This window comes from Lycium barbarum, chromosome 9 (genome assembly GCF_019175385.1).
Source record: "Lycium barbarum isolate Lr01 chromosome 9, ASM1917538v2, whole genome shotgun sequence".
In the NCBI taxonomy this organism is placed as follows: domain Eukaryota; kingdom Viridiplantae; phylum Streptophyta; class Magnoliopsida; order Solanales; family Solanaceae; genus Lycium; species Lycium barbarum.
Window position 1 is genome coordinate 41,395,898 of NC_083345.1, and position 15,199 is coordinate 41,411,096.

A 15,199-nucleotide genomic window follows, 5' to 3' on the forward strand; every position below is an offset into this window, starting at 1 on the left:
CATACATGATATATGGTGATGACATGCATGAATTTACTCACCGCGTCCCTCACTAGAGGGCCGGGGCACGTTATATGACATATGATATATGATGATGACATACATGATTTTCATTTATGATTTATGATGATGACATACATGATTTTCATTTCAAAAGGCAAGTGCTTTGATGTTTTTTTTAAAAAAAAGTCATACTTGATTCTAGTAAATCTCTGTTTCAGTTATGATCCTCTTTTCTGTATTCTATGCCTTACATGCTCAGGACATATTCCGTACTGACCCCCTTTCTTCGGGGGCTGCGTTTCATGTCGCGTAGGTACACCCAGATGAGTAGAAGCCATTATAGAAGATGTTCCAGCGGAGTTGGCAAGCTCCATTTGCCCCTGGAGTGTTGCCGGGTCAGAGTATTATGCTATGATGTCTTGGTCGAAGTTAGAGACTTTGCAGACAGAGTCGTGGGTATAGGATATCAGTCTTGTAAGCGGCTCCACCAGCCGATGTGTCATTATGTATTATGTTACAGATTCCTTATGATTACAGATTCTACTTGATTTGAGCACGATGAAAAGAAAGTTTCTGAAAGCCTTTACTATGTATTTCATTCTTATTTGATTTAAAAGTCCAAAGAGATTATGTGTGTACTAAGAGTCAGAGGGTTCGCTCGGCCCTAAGTAAGGGTCGGGTGCCCATCACACCCTAGCGAGATTAGGGTGTGACACCTTTACTGCTTCTGCCGCTGCCATATATTCAACTTCTATTGTAGACAAAGCAGCTATAAACTGGAGAGTTGCCTTCCCACTTATGGCACTACCTACAAGAGTAAAGATATAGCCAGTTTTTGATCTCCTTCTATCAAGATCACTTGAAAAATCAGAATCCACATAACCAATGGCTGAGAAGCCTTCATTTCTCATCCTACAAAAAGTTAGACCAACATTCGAAGAACCTTTAAAATATCTCAATATCCACTTAATTGCTTCCCAATGTGTCTTACCCGGATTAGACATGAATCGACTTACCACACTTACTGCTTGAACAATATTAGGCCGACTGCATACCATAACATACATAATGCTACCAACTGTACTAGAATAGTGACATGTACTCCACCTCTTCCTTTTATTACGGTACCATCAAAGAAGAAAGTCTGAAATGTTGTGCTAACGGTAAAGTAACGGGTTTACATTTATCCATGCCAAACCTCTGAAGTACCTTCTCAATATACTTCTTCTGTGAAAGATGTACTTCACCGTCCTTCCTGTGAATCTCCATTCTAAGGATTTTCTTAGCTTCACCTAAATCATTCATGTCAAACTCCTTACTTAGCAGTCTCTTCAAATCATTTATCTCTGTCATCATATTAACAACAATAAGCATATCATCAAAATATAACAGTAAATAAATATTTGAATTACCAGATACCATCATGTGATATACGCAGCTATCAAATGAACTTCTTGAGAAACCTTTAGTAATCATGAACACATCAAATCTCTTGTACGACTGTCGTGGTGACTGTTTCAAACCATACAAAGATTTCTTCAATTGGCAAACCTGTTCTTCTTTTCCTTAAATAAGGAAACCCTCGGGCTGATTCATGAAGATCACCTCTTCAAGCTCACCATGTATGGATGTAGTCATGACATCAAGCTAATGAAACTTCAAGTCATAATGGGCAACCAAAGACGAATTGAGCTATGCTTCACGATTGGTGAAAAATTCTTATTGTACTCGATTCCCTCCATCTGACAAAAGCCCTTAGCAACCAATCTCGCTTTGTATCTAGCATCTTCTACACCCGGAATGCCATACTTTTTTTTTCTTGAAGACCCATTTCCAATAAACATTTCTCTTCCCCTTTGGTAGACTCACCGAATCCCATGTCTGGTTCTTGTGTAGAGACTCCATCTCTTCGGTCATGGCTAAATGCCATTAATCAGCTTCACCACACATATTAGTTTCTGTATAGCTTGAGGGTTCCAGATCATTTATTTCGTGCTCGGAAGTAGCTAATGCATAGGCCATAAGATTAGCTTGTGAAGGCTGAGGATAATATTTTGGATTAGGCTTCGGAGTTCGTTTGTCCCTTCCAGTAGCTATACTGTATGGTTCACCTTCAGGTACTACTGTGTGAGCTTTTTCATTATCTAACTCCACCTGAGTCACTTGATCCTCCTGCTCGGTGAGTTTCACATTTTTCTCCACCGTTTTCTGTTGTAAGAACTTCCTGTCCTGCAAACTTAATAAAAGTCTTTTTAGGATCAAGCATAGAGGCCTCATCAAAAGTAACATCTCTACTGATTACAAACTTAAGAGGATCTAAACTCCATATTCTATATTCTTTTACCCTATCAGCATATCCCATAAATAAAACTTTTCGAGCTCTAGGTTCTAGTTTTCCATCACTTACATGATAATAAACGGGACATCCAAAGATTCTTAAGTACGAGTAATCAGACGGTTTACTTGACTATACCTCATTTGGAGTTTTGAAGTCAATTTCCGATGCTATAGAACGATTAACAACATAACAAGCAGTATTTACTGCTTCCGCCCAGAACTCCTTAGGCACCTTGGCATTAAAGAGCATACATCGTGCTTTCTCAAGAAAAGTGTGGTTCATCCTTTCAGTTACTCCATTCTGTTGTGGTGTATAGCTAACAGTTCTATGTCTTAATACACCATGAATGTTGCAGAAATTGTCAAACTCTTCATTGCGAAACTCCAAGCCATTATCTGTTCGAAGACACTTAATCTTTATGTCACACTGATTTTCAATTAATGTCTTCCAGTTTTTAAAATTCCCAAAGACATCACTTTTAGCCTTTAAGAAGTATACCTAAACCTTGCGTGAAAAATCATCAATGAAAGAAAGAAGATACCTCTTTCCACCCTTGGATGGAACCTGAGATGGACCCCATAAATCTGAATGAATGTAGTCAAGTACCCCTTTGATTTTTTGCTTGCCCGTGCTAAAGCTGACCCGTTTCTGCTTTCCATGGACACAATGCTCATAAAAATCAAGTGTACTAATCTTCTCACCTTTCAAAAGGTTTTGGTTGCTTAAAATTATCAACCCCCTCTTGCTCATGTGACCTAATCTCATATGCCACATCTTAGTCTTGTCTTCATCTGATAATTGTGAGGTTGCAGCATTCGCAGTACCTAGAATAGTGCTGCCCATAAGTACATAAAGACCACCCTCTAATTTGGCCTTTAACATATCCAGAGAACCCTTGTTCACCATGCAAATTCCACCTTCACCGATAAGCTTATATCTGAGCTTATCAAGAGAACCAAGAGAGATCAGATTCTTTTTCATATCACATGTCAAACATTAGACAATGTTCTTATAATGCCGTCATGACACCTTATATGGGCTGAACCAATGCCTGCTATTTCACATACTGCATCGTTACCCATAAGTACAGTCCCACCTGTCTGCTCGTAACTAGTAAACCAATCTTTTCTGAAGCAGATGTGAAAGGTACAAGCTGAATCTAAAATCCACTTGTGTGTCTGAATGTCATTTGTTGAAGCAGTTAGCACATAGTCTTCTCCAGATGTCCGAGCTACCTGAACCGTAGATGCATTGGTTGTTGTTTTATCAAGCTTCTTATTCGGGAAATTCCTCTCAAAGTGACCCTTTTGATGATAACCCTAACATTAAGCATCCTTCCTACTCACCCTTTTCTTAGACTTTGACCTAGCTACTGATTTACCTTTTTCTCTTTGGCTCGAGCGACCTCTAACCGTCAAACCCTCACCATGGTCCTCTTTCTCACCATTGTTGATATGGTTTCTTAATTCATCTGAATTCAATGCATCTCTTACCATCTGTAACGTGACTAACTCCTTACTGTGCATCATTAAATTAACTACGTCTTTGTACGCTGGTGATAATGAAAACAGTAGAGTGCAGGCTAGTTCTTCATCTCCCACTTTAATATCAACATGAGTAAGATCCATAGCCAATTTATTAAAAGTATCAAGATGATCCTGTAAAGTTGTACCTATCTTCATCTTGAAGGTGTGTAAACGCTGCCTTAACAACATTCTAGTTGTTACTGATTTCTTCTGGTAGAGATCTTCCAGTTTCTTCCACAAACTCGTAGCTATTTTCTCGGTACTGACTTCACATAACACGTTGTCTGATAAGGATAATTGAATTGTGATAAACGCATCCATCTCAATCTTCTGCTTCTCGGCCTCTTTCATATTTTCGGGATACGAGTCATTCAAAGCATAGATTGATCCTTCTCCCCATAACAACACCATGATCTTGATCTTCCAGATGTTGAAGTTATTACTTCGCCCATCAAAATTCGCTACCTCAAACTTCATAGATGCCATAGTCTCCTCATCTCCTAGATCTCATGACCTGTAGGCTTCTGATACCAATTGTGAGCGGGGAAATGATAAAAACACAGTAATTAACGTGGTTCGGATCAATGTGATCCTAGTCCACGGAGAACAGCTGGCACTTTTATTAATATCAAGGGAGAAAGTAAGTTACAAGATTGAATACTCTTAGGTTCTATGTTCTGTCCTACTTAAAAAATCCTAGCTAGCATGTATTTATACTACTAGCTCTAATCCTTTCCTAGAAAAGATCTAAATCTCAATAACACTCGAAAACCAACAAAGAAAAAAGTTTCCTTTTATTTCTTTCTCCTTTTGAGTAGGAATTGGCTTGAATATCTTCTCAACTTCACAACATGCTTAGAACATGTGTCTATTCATTCTCAGTCCAAACATTTTTGCTTCATGCTTGCATTGATTCGGATTGGGTGGCTCTTTGGAAGATAGAGAATCTACAGGAGGTTTTGCAATCTTTCTTGGCACGAGCTTGGTTTCTTGGTTTTCTAAGAAGAAACATACAGTTGGTCGATCTTCTACTGAATCTGAACACAAGGCACTTGCTAATGCTGCACTGGAGTTAACTTGGATTCAATCTCTCCTATTTGAGCTCGGCCTCAAGTCATGGGAAATTCCCATTTTATGATGTGATAACATAGGTGCTGCATACCTCTCTATTAATCCTATATTTTATATTGGTACAAAACATGTAGATATTGATTTCCATTTTGTTCGTGACAAAGTCGCAAGGAGGGACCTCAATGTGCAGTTTCTTTCTTCAAAGGATCAGCTAACGGATGTCTTCACGAAGCCTCTATCTTATGCGAGTACCGATTTATGTGTATCAAATTGATGGTTGGATATCCAAAGGCCACCAGCTTCCATATAGGGGGGGGGGGGGGGGGGGGGGGTGCGGGAGAATTGGATGGACTCATCCAGTCGTGGTTGTGTGAAAATGACATTCTAAAGGATAGCTTCAAGAGTTGTTTGTTTGTTTTACAATCCATTCTCTTATCAATTTGTTATGTACTTTGAATTCTACATAAACAATCGTATGAGGTTGTTCCTTGTAACATGAGAAAACTATCATAATATTATTTGTGCAGTTCTTGTTCATAGAAAACCTAATTGGTTTTAGCTTTAAGTTGTATGTATTGAAAATGTAAAAGTTTGTCTTAAGTGAATTTTAATTTGTGATGATAGACTAGTTATTAGTTTTATCAGGTTATCAGTTAATGCACAAAATACAAATTTACATGTAATTGATTTTATAAATGATTCGATTGTGTAATTCATATACGGTATTCTATAGAGCATTTTCTTATTTGTTTTATGTATATTTGTAGGGCTGACTCAATCATATTCACTGCATTGATATTTTATTTTGGATACTTGATGTTGGAGCAGACTCATAACTTGCCCATTTGGAGGACTGCAGGAAACATTTTGATAGCTTTAATCCATATTGATCCCATCGAATTTCTCTGCTACTGGCTTCACAGATCATGGCACCGCCTTTAACTTTACTCTCGATATCATTCCCATCACCATTCATCCATTGTCACTGAGCCCACGACTTGTAAGTCATCTTCCATTTCAATAATTTATGATATAATTAAATTTTTTGGAGAAATAATATAATTTTCAATAATATTGACGTGTGTGATCATTTCTTCTAAAAGTTTAAGTTGTTAGAGAGATCACATATTTATTTATTTAATTATGTCTTCCCACTCCTCCTCATGTGTGAGTCTGATTCTTTCTAATGGCCCAAGCACACCAAAATTCTTTTCAATAATGGGTGGGGGCGATGAGACTCAAACTCGGGACTTCTGCCTGCTTTGAGACCATGTTAAAGTATGTGGCACCTCATCTAAATGCTTGGATTATTAGAAAGAGCACACTTTTATTTATTTAATTATGTCTTTACAAACAGATTACATGATTGATTTCCAAAATAACAATGTTTGATATGATCCTATCTTCCTTTTTATGTTGGTTAAAAATAATGGTTCTAAATTTGAAAAGTCTAACTCTAAACATCTCATTTTAGGCTAAAGTGATAAAAACACCCTTAAATTTGGCACGGTTTCTTAGCACAGTGCCAGAATGATTGCAACACATAAAAACACCCCTGATCTTGGCTATCTGGGTTTTAATTCACCCCGCGCTGCCACATGGCACAGCAAGTGTGCACAAACACTTTCAGGCGCATGGAGGCTCCACATCAGTTATTTAAAAAAAAAAAAGAAAAATCAAATTTTTTTACATTTCTTCAATTTTTTTTCCTATTCCAACATCTAAATCATCCCCTTCCTCCATTAAAAAGTACATTTTTTTAAAATTAGAAAAACTGATTTTTTTTTAAATCTGGAAAACCCATTTTTTAAAAATAAATCTGGACTGGATTTTTTATTAAAAAATTTGGAACTTTTTAAATCTTGATAACTGATTTTTTTAAAAAAAACAATTGCGAAACCCGTTATTTAAAAAAAACTAAATTGTTTTAATTAAAAAACCTAGATTTAAAAAATAATCTAATTTTCCAGGATTATTTTTTTTAAAAAAATGGCTTTTCCACATTTTAAAAAAATCAGTTTTCCATATTTGTATAAAACTCCAGTTTTCCAGTTCTTTTTTAAAGAAGTGTCTTAAAAGAATCATGAAAATCTAAATTTTGTAGGACACTTTTTTAAAAAAATCCATTTTTTACAGATATTTTAATTAAAACTATAGTTTTTCAGTTTTTTTTTTAAATCAAATTTCATAGATTTAAAATAAATATTCCATTGTTCCAAATTTTTTATTAAAAAAAATCAGGTTTACCAATTTTTAATAAAAAAGAATCAGTTTTACATTTTTTTTTATCTATGTGGAGCACACATAGGACGAAAATGCCAAGTGGACGACGAGTGCATTCCACTTGCCATGGCATTTCTACGCGGGGGTTAATTAAAATTCATTTAGTCAAGACAGGAGTGTTTTTAAGTGTGGCAATAGTGCAGAGACTGAACTACGAAATCGTGCCAAGTTTAGAGGTGTTTTCATCACTTCAACCATCATTTTACTCTAATGATATGTTACTATAGTCATACAGATGTCATCTCAGGTTTAAGATTACACAACTGACAACTCCTAAGAGTTTTTTATATGTTCCAAGAATAATTCTTTCTATCTTACAAAAAAAAAAAAAACGAAGATAAGATGTTCTAAGATTAAATACATATTTTCCTTTTTATATTAGCATATGTTAGCATAAATACTTCGGGGCAATTTCTGGAGGAATTGAGCATTGTACAATTGAGTTAAACAATGCAATCAAGAACGACCTTTTTTAACTATCAACTGGACATTGAGATCATCTTCCAACAAAAGAGATTACAAATGATCAGGGGGAGTTGTTGTTACATCTTGGAAATTTCGTGTCGTTCGCATTATGAGTAGACTAACGCAAGCTTAAAAGTGCATATGAAGTCCTTATAAGGTTAAGAATGCTACCCAACAATTCCAAGTATGTATCTTAAGGTTTAAGGGTCATATGAAGCGGCGGAAGTAAGTTTGTTGAAAGATTGGAATTTGAGTCATGGTTTGGGAAGTCTTCGCAACATTTGAGTTATTCATTGCTTAGAATTACCTTGAGGGGTTGCTATAGAGCCCATTATATGGTTAACAAAGTTTTATACTAGTGCCAAGAAGGTTCCATAAGGATTGGAGGTTAAACAAATCAAAAAGAACGCATTTCCGTGAAATCAGGAAAAATAGGGCAATGTGCGGTCGCACACTCAGTGTGCTGAGCCGCATACCGGCCGCCAACTTGCCAAATTGGATGGCATCACTGCCCAATATCCTCCCTTTGGATAGGAGGGGAGGTGCGGTCGCACACTCAGTGTGCTAAGCCGCATCTCCACCGCACACCCAAGCGGGAGGGCATTTTTAAAACCTCTTTAAGTCCCAAAAGATCCCATTTCTTATATCCACCTCCCACACTCTTCCCTCCACATTATTGTAGGGTTCTTGAGAGTTCTTGAAGTTTCCATAACATTCCAAACCTTTCCATATTATCAAGAGAGAAGATCAACATCAAAACCCAAAGAGAATCCATGGAAGGTGATTGTTCTTGCTTCTCTTCAAAGTTGTGATAAACTTGGTCTTGAAAGGAGTTGGGGAAGGTGAGGTTTTTCTATAATAAGGTATGATATTCATATTATTTACATGATTGAGTTGATATAAAGGTTTAGTAACTCTTGGAAAGGAAAAGAATTAAAGTGGAGAAGTTATAAAGTGTTAAAGTGAAGAAGATGACTATGAGATGAACTTGAAAAAAGGGTCTTGGATAAATTTGAGATTGAATTTAATGTAACTTCTTTAATATGGTATTGTAAACGTTATTTTTTTTTTTTGGGAGTTGATTTGTAATTTGGTGGAAGTTGACAAAATAGGGGAAATGCTGCCCAAATTTTATTAGTTCGTTAATTGCACTAGTTTGAACTTAGAACTGTTTTCAAGACTTAACCCTAGTGTGAATCATCTTGAATGTAGATTTTGTGGACTTTGGAGGAGGATGTTAAATAGTTAAGAAGATGTAAAGGTATGTATGGCTAACCATTCTTTCTAAAGGCATGATTTCCTCGTCATGAATCCATCTATGATGTTCTTAATGTCCTACTTCCTAGAGAATGTTAGAAGCTCATGACTATCAAGATTCTTAAGATATTATTGATGAAAGCTCTTCATAGTGATGATGATAATCATGATGATGACTATGGTGATTCCAAAATAGAAATCGGCGGCTTACCGACTCAATATCACCCCGATAGAGTTATAATGTGCCTTTTGGATACTCATGTATGTCATATGTGTAATGGCTATTTTATGATACCGAGCTTATATAGCCGGGTATGATATCTATTGCGCGCCCACCACTACAGTTGGATACGGACAACACCGAGCTTTTTTATGGCCGGGTATGGATTACACCGAACATACATGGTCTGGTATGGTATCATTGTATGTATATGTATATGTGTGGAATGGTTTCTTTAGAGAAAGGTTAGGAAAGTATGATGAATGTCTCAAGAGGTATGAATGGTCCTTCTATCTTGTGTTATTCTTCATGCTTTTATCATGTTACTATTCATGCCTTACATGCTCAGTACATTGTTTGTACTGACATCCTTTTGTTTGTGGACATTGTGTTCATGCATGCAGGTAGATAGGGAGACAGACCCGACCCTTAGGCTGCTTCATCAGAGATTGCCTAGAAGAGCTCCATTTGATCCAGAGTTGCAGTAGTTGGTATTATTATTTTGTGTACATATATGGGCATGGCGGGGTCCTGTCCTATCTTTATGATTTTATATACTCTTCGTAGAGGCTCGTAGACAGATGTGTATCGTTAGATATCCCTTAGCTTTGTCGGCTCATATTTTGTATATCATTTTGATAGCCTTGTCGGCTTGTGTATATATGGGCATAGTCAATGAAGTTTATATAAAAGCGCCTACGTCCGATGAGATTCGTCTCATTTGGTGCACGATAACTATGAGTTAGCCATGTGGCTTATCTAGACATGATTATGAGAGTATGATGACAGGTGCTCGGTAGGTTAGCTCCGGGTGCCCATCATGGCCCTCCGGTTGGATCATGACAAAAGTGGTATCAGAGCAGTTCGTCCTAGGGTGTGTCTACGAGTCGTGTCTAGTAGAGTCTTGTTTATAGGTGTGAAGCGCGCCACACTTATAAACAGGAGCCCGCAGGCATTTAGGAATGAATAACCTTCTTTCTCATCATAGATCGTGCGATAGAGCCATGATATAAGAATTTCCCTTTTCTTAACCGTGTGTTATGTTTTCAGCAATGCCTGTAAAGAGAAAAGCTACAGCAGCCCAAAAGGGCAAGCCAGTAGCAAGTAGGAGAACCGAGCGGGTACCGCCGATAAATATAGAGAAGGGTGAGCCTCACAATGAGGTTCTATCTCGGTCCTCTCACTCACCGCCTGCTTCAGAGAAGCATGAAGGACCCTCAACTCCAGCTCCAGGACCCCCAGTTCCTCCACCAGATGCCTCAGGCCAAGAGGTGAAAGAGGCCATCCATTTGCTGACTCAGTTAGTCGCCGCTCAGGCCCAGCGGCAAAGTACGGGTCGTGGTGATAGAGCTGTCAGTGCTAGAGCCCGTGATTTTATTAATTTGAACCCTCCTGAATTCTTTGGGTCAAAACCGGATGAGGACCCATAGAGCTTTATATATGGGATGTTGAGAACAATGCGGATAATACATGCTTCGGATGTTGAGTCTGTAGAGTTGGCCTCCTATAGATTATGGGATGTTGCGGTTCATTGGTATACGGTTTGGATGTCTTCTAGAGGAGTCAATGCACCCCACTAGTATGGAAAGAGTTTGTGGATGCTTTCCTATGACACTATTTACAGCCAGAGGTTCGACAGGCTAGAGCTAACAGGTTCCTGAATCTTAGATAGGGAAATATGAGTGCCCTAGAGTATAGCCTCCGTTCCAATTCTTTGGCTAGGTATGCCCCAGCCATGGTAGCTGATATAGGAGACCGCATGCACCGGTTTGTGAATAGCTTAGGGCCATATTTGATGGATGAGTGTTTGAAGGCTTTCCTTCAAGATGGTATGGATATTTCTCGCATCCAAGCCCATGCCCAGAATTTAGAAGAGCGGCAGCAACAACAGCGGAATGAGCGTGAGTATGATAGGGGTTTTAGCAAGAGGGCCAAATCCTCAGGTCCTGTTAGTGAGCTTAGGGGAGGTCAGAGGCAGAAGTATTCTAGACACTCAGGCCATTCAGCGACTAGGGCACCTCCACAATTTGTGGGCCAGAGATTTGATTGCCCTGTTCGCTCCTGACCAGGTCAGAGCTTCAGAGCTTCGGGTTCTCAGCATAGGGGTGATTCAGTCCAGATGAGATCACCTTTACCACGATGTACTCTGTGCGATAAGTTACATTAGGGATAGTGCCAATTAGGTTGGATTTTTGCTATGCTTACAACCAGTCAGGCCATATCATGCGGAAGTGTCCATTCTGAGGTGGTAGGGGTACGATTCAGCCCACAGGGTCAGCAGCTGGTTCTTCATCATCTATACGCCCTCCGGACAAGGCTCACAAACACTTGTAGGTCATGGTAGGGACAGAGGAGGAGTGCCCAATTCGAGTGGTCCTCCGCACTGTATTTATACACTGGCTGGGCAACAGGATCTAAAGTCCTCCCCCGATGTTTTCACAGGTATACTATCGGTATTTTCCCATGATGTGTATGCATTGATTGATCTAAGTTCTACATTATCATATATTACTCCTTATATTGCTGATCGTATTTGGGGTGAAACCTGAGACAATTAAGCATTTTGAAGTGTCTACACCCATTGGTGACCCAGTGATAGCTAGTCGGGTATATAGAAATTGTGTGATTGTGATTTGTGACTTTCATACTATGGCTGATCTAAATGAGCTAAAAATGGTATATTTTGATGTCATTATGGGTATGGATTGGTTGGCTTCTTGTTATTCCAATGTTGATTGTAGGACAAAAATGGTTCGTTTCCAGTTTCCGGGAGAACTAGTTTTTGAGTGGAAGGGTAATACAGCGTCCCCGAGAGGTAGGTTTATTTCCTATCTCAAGGCAAGGAAGATTATTGCTAAGGGTTACATTTATCATTTAGTCCGAGTTCAGGATATAGAGGCATAGTCGCCAACTCTTAAATCTGTCCCTGTAATGAATGAGTTTTCAGACGTGTTTCTGGACGAGCTTCTAGGCCTTCCACCAGAGCAAGAGATTGATTTTGCTATTGATGTGCTACCGGATACTAAACCCATATCTATTCCTCCTTATAGAATGGCTCTTGCAGAGTTGATGGAGCAATTGAAGGATTTGCTTGAGAAAGGCTTTATTAGGCCTAGTTCGTCGCTGTGGGAGCACCCGTATTGTTTGTAAGAAAGAAAGATGGCTCCTTGAGAATGTGTATTGATTACAAGCAGCTGAATAAGGTGACAATCAAGAATAAATATCTGATCCTAAGAATTGATGATTTATTCGATCAGTTGTAGGGTGCTAAATGGTTCTCAAAAATAGACTTGAGATCGAGATACCACCAGGTAAGAGTTAGGGAGAGAGATATTCCTAAGATGGCCTTCAGAACCCGATATGGTCACTTTGAATTTCAGGTACTATCGTTCGGGTTGACTAATGCACCGACGGTGTTCATGGATTTGATGAATAGTGTGTTCACACCTTTTCTAGATTCGTTTGTGATTGTATTTATCGACGATATCTTGGTATACTCCAGATCCGAGGCAAAACATGCAGAACACTTAGGAACTGTCCTTAGAGTTCTTCAGGCTCGGGAGCTATTTGCAAAATTTTCAAAATGTGAGTTTTGGTTGAATTCTGTGACTTTTTTGGGACATATTATTTCAGCTGATGGCATTCGGGTGGATACCCAGAAGATTGAAGTTGTAAAGACTTGGCTGAGACTTACTACACCTACGGAGGTTCATAGTTTTCTAAGTTTGGCAGGTTATAACAAAAGGTTTAGAGAAGTCATTTCTTCTATTTCTGCACTATTGACGAAGCTGACTTAGAAATTAGCTAAATTTCAATGGACGAATGCTTGTGAGCGCAGTTTTTGGGAGCTGAAAGATAGATTGACTTCGGTCCCTATTCTGACACTTTCTGAAGGGTTGGAGGGCTATGTTTTCTATTGTGATGCTTTAGGAATAGGGTTGGGTTGTGTGTTGATGCAGCACGGTAAAGTTATTGCTTATGTTCAAGGCAGTTGCGAAAACACGAGAAAAACTATCCAACCCATGATCTTTAGTTAGCTGCGGTGATTCATGCATTGAAGATGTGGAGAAATTATTTGTATAGTGTTCACGTTGATATTTATATAGATCACAATAGTCTCCAGTATATTTTCAAGCAGAAAGAGTTGAATTTACAGCAAAGGAGATGGTTGGAGTTGTTGAAAGATTATTATGTTAGCATTCTATATCATCCCGAGATGGCGAACGTCGTAGCGGATGCTCTTAGCCGTAGATCTATGGGAAGCTTATGTGGCGAACGTTGTAGCGGATGCTCTTAGCCGTAGATCTATGGGAAGCTTATGTGATGTTCAGCCAGAGAAGAGAGAGTTAGCTCATGTACTTCAGCAGTTAGCTAGCCTAAGAGTTCGGGTAATGGACTTAGGCAATATGGGAGTTACCATTCAGAATTCAGTTGTTTCGTCACTAGTGGTTGAGGTGAAAGAATGCCAGTATGAGGATCCCATATTAGCTCATTACAGAAGTACACTTCCTCAAAAGAAGAAGTCATCCTTTGGAATTTCTGCAGCTGGAGTTCTTAAGTGTCAGGACCCAAACCGATGAGCCGTGACGAGTGTCTGACCTCTAGTGACAAAACACACCTATACTTGTACTTGGATAACAAGGGCCCATACATAACTTAAATTCAACTTATACTTACTCATGGAAGGGTGACCTCATGAACTCTTACATAATCTAAATATATATACATGCTGAAAGAACAGTGCAAGCCGACTAGGCCGCCACATGTGCTGTACACAAAAGAATAGAAGCTGACAAGGCTACATCATCTATCAAATACATACAACGGTCTACAGACCTCTACTGGAATAAAGCTATAGAAAGGACAGGACAGGGTCGCGTCATACCCATATGCCTATACATCTCAAAAGAATGGCATACCAAAATAGATTGTAGCTCCGGATCAAATGGAGCACACTGACCACTGCTGGATATAGAGGTCCTACTGAACTGGACCACCTGTTTGTCTACCTGAACCTGCGGGCTGAACGCAGCCCCCTCATGCAATAGAGGAGTCAGTACAGATAATGTACTGAGTATGTAAGGCATAAGAGTAACATAAGCATAACCATAAGAATCATGAACGGAATTTGAAACTCAAAAGGCAAACTGACGGTTTGCATAGATGTGTATGAACAAGTATCTGTAAGTATTTCCATGAATCTGTATAACTGACAATGCCTCTGTGGGCGCATAATCTGCATGCTTTCAATGATCATCATGCTCATGTATAAAAATATAGGTCATAGTTCTGAGGAACGTTCAGCCAGATCCATATCCCATATAATAGTGCCAAGAAATGTACGACCCGATCCATATATCATATCATAATAGTGCCGAGGAACGTACGACCCGAACCATAATATAATAGTGCTGAGGAATGTACGACCCGATCCATATATAATCATCAAGGTGCACCAGCCGACTAGGTGGTAATGCGTATATAATGCCTATCCATTTCCCCATGCCCGATGTATTTATAATATGTGCGTATATAACGCTTTCTGGTCATGGGTCAATGTGCATATGTATATGAATGCAATGCATAACTTAAATGTATACATGGACTCTAGGAGTGACATTAGGTCATTTTACCTCCGTTGGACAACCTTTGAGCTAACATCATCAACATAAGTAATCTCAAGACCCATGAACAGAAAGAACAATCATACGAGGTATAGGAACATCAAAGACTGAAGTACTCCTAGTGCTTCTAAAAGTAGAGTAATATGAAGCTCGTTTAATCGCTGTTTGGCTCATAACATACGATCATGCCAAAATGAAGAAGGAATAGCCTTAACATACCTTAAAGTCTCCTTAATCGCTTAACGCTCTCCTTCCAATTCGCAAAGTCTACATTCAAGAGGATCATACTAAGGTTAAGTCTTGGAAAACACTCTTAAGCTCAATCTAGCATAATTAACGAGTTAACGAAATTTGAGCAGCACTTCCCCTATTTTATCAACTTCCACCATATGGAAAAACAACTCCCAAAAAA

The 15,199-nt window shown here is 38.8% G+C and overlaps 1 pseudogene; it reads left to right on the forward strand.

Moving 5' to 3' along the window:
- The first annotated feature begins 4,415 nt into the window (after positions 1 to 4,415).
- The window catches only part of LOC132611893 (very-long-chain aldehyde decarbonylase CER1-like), a 96,782-nt pseudogene continuing 85,998 nt past the window's right edge, over positions 4,416 to 15,199 (forward strand).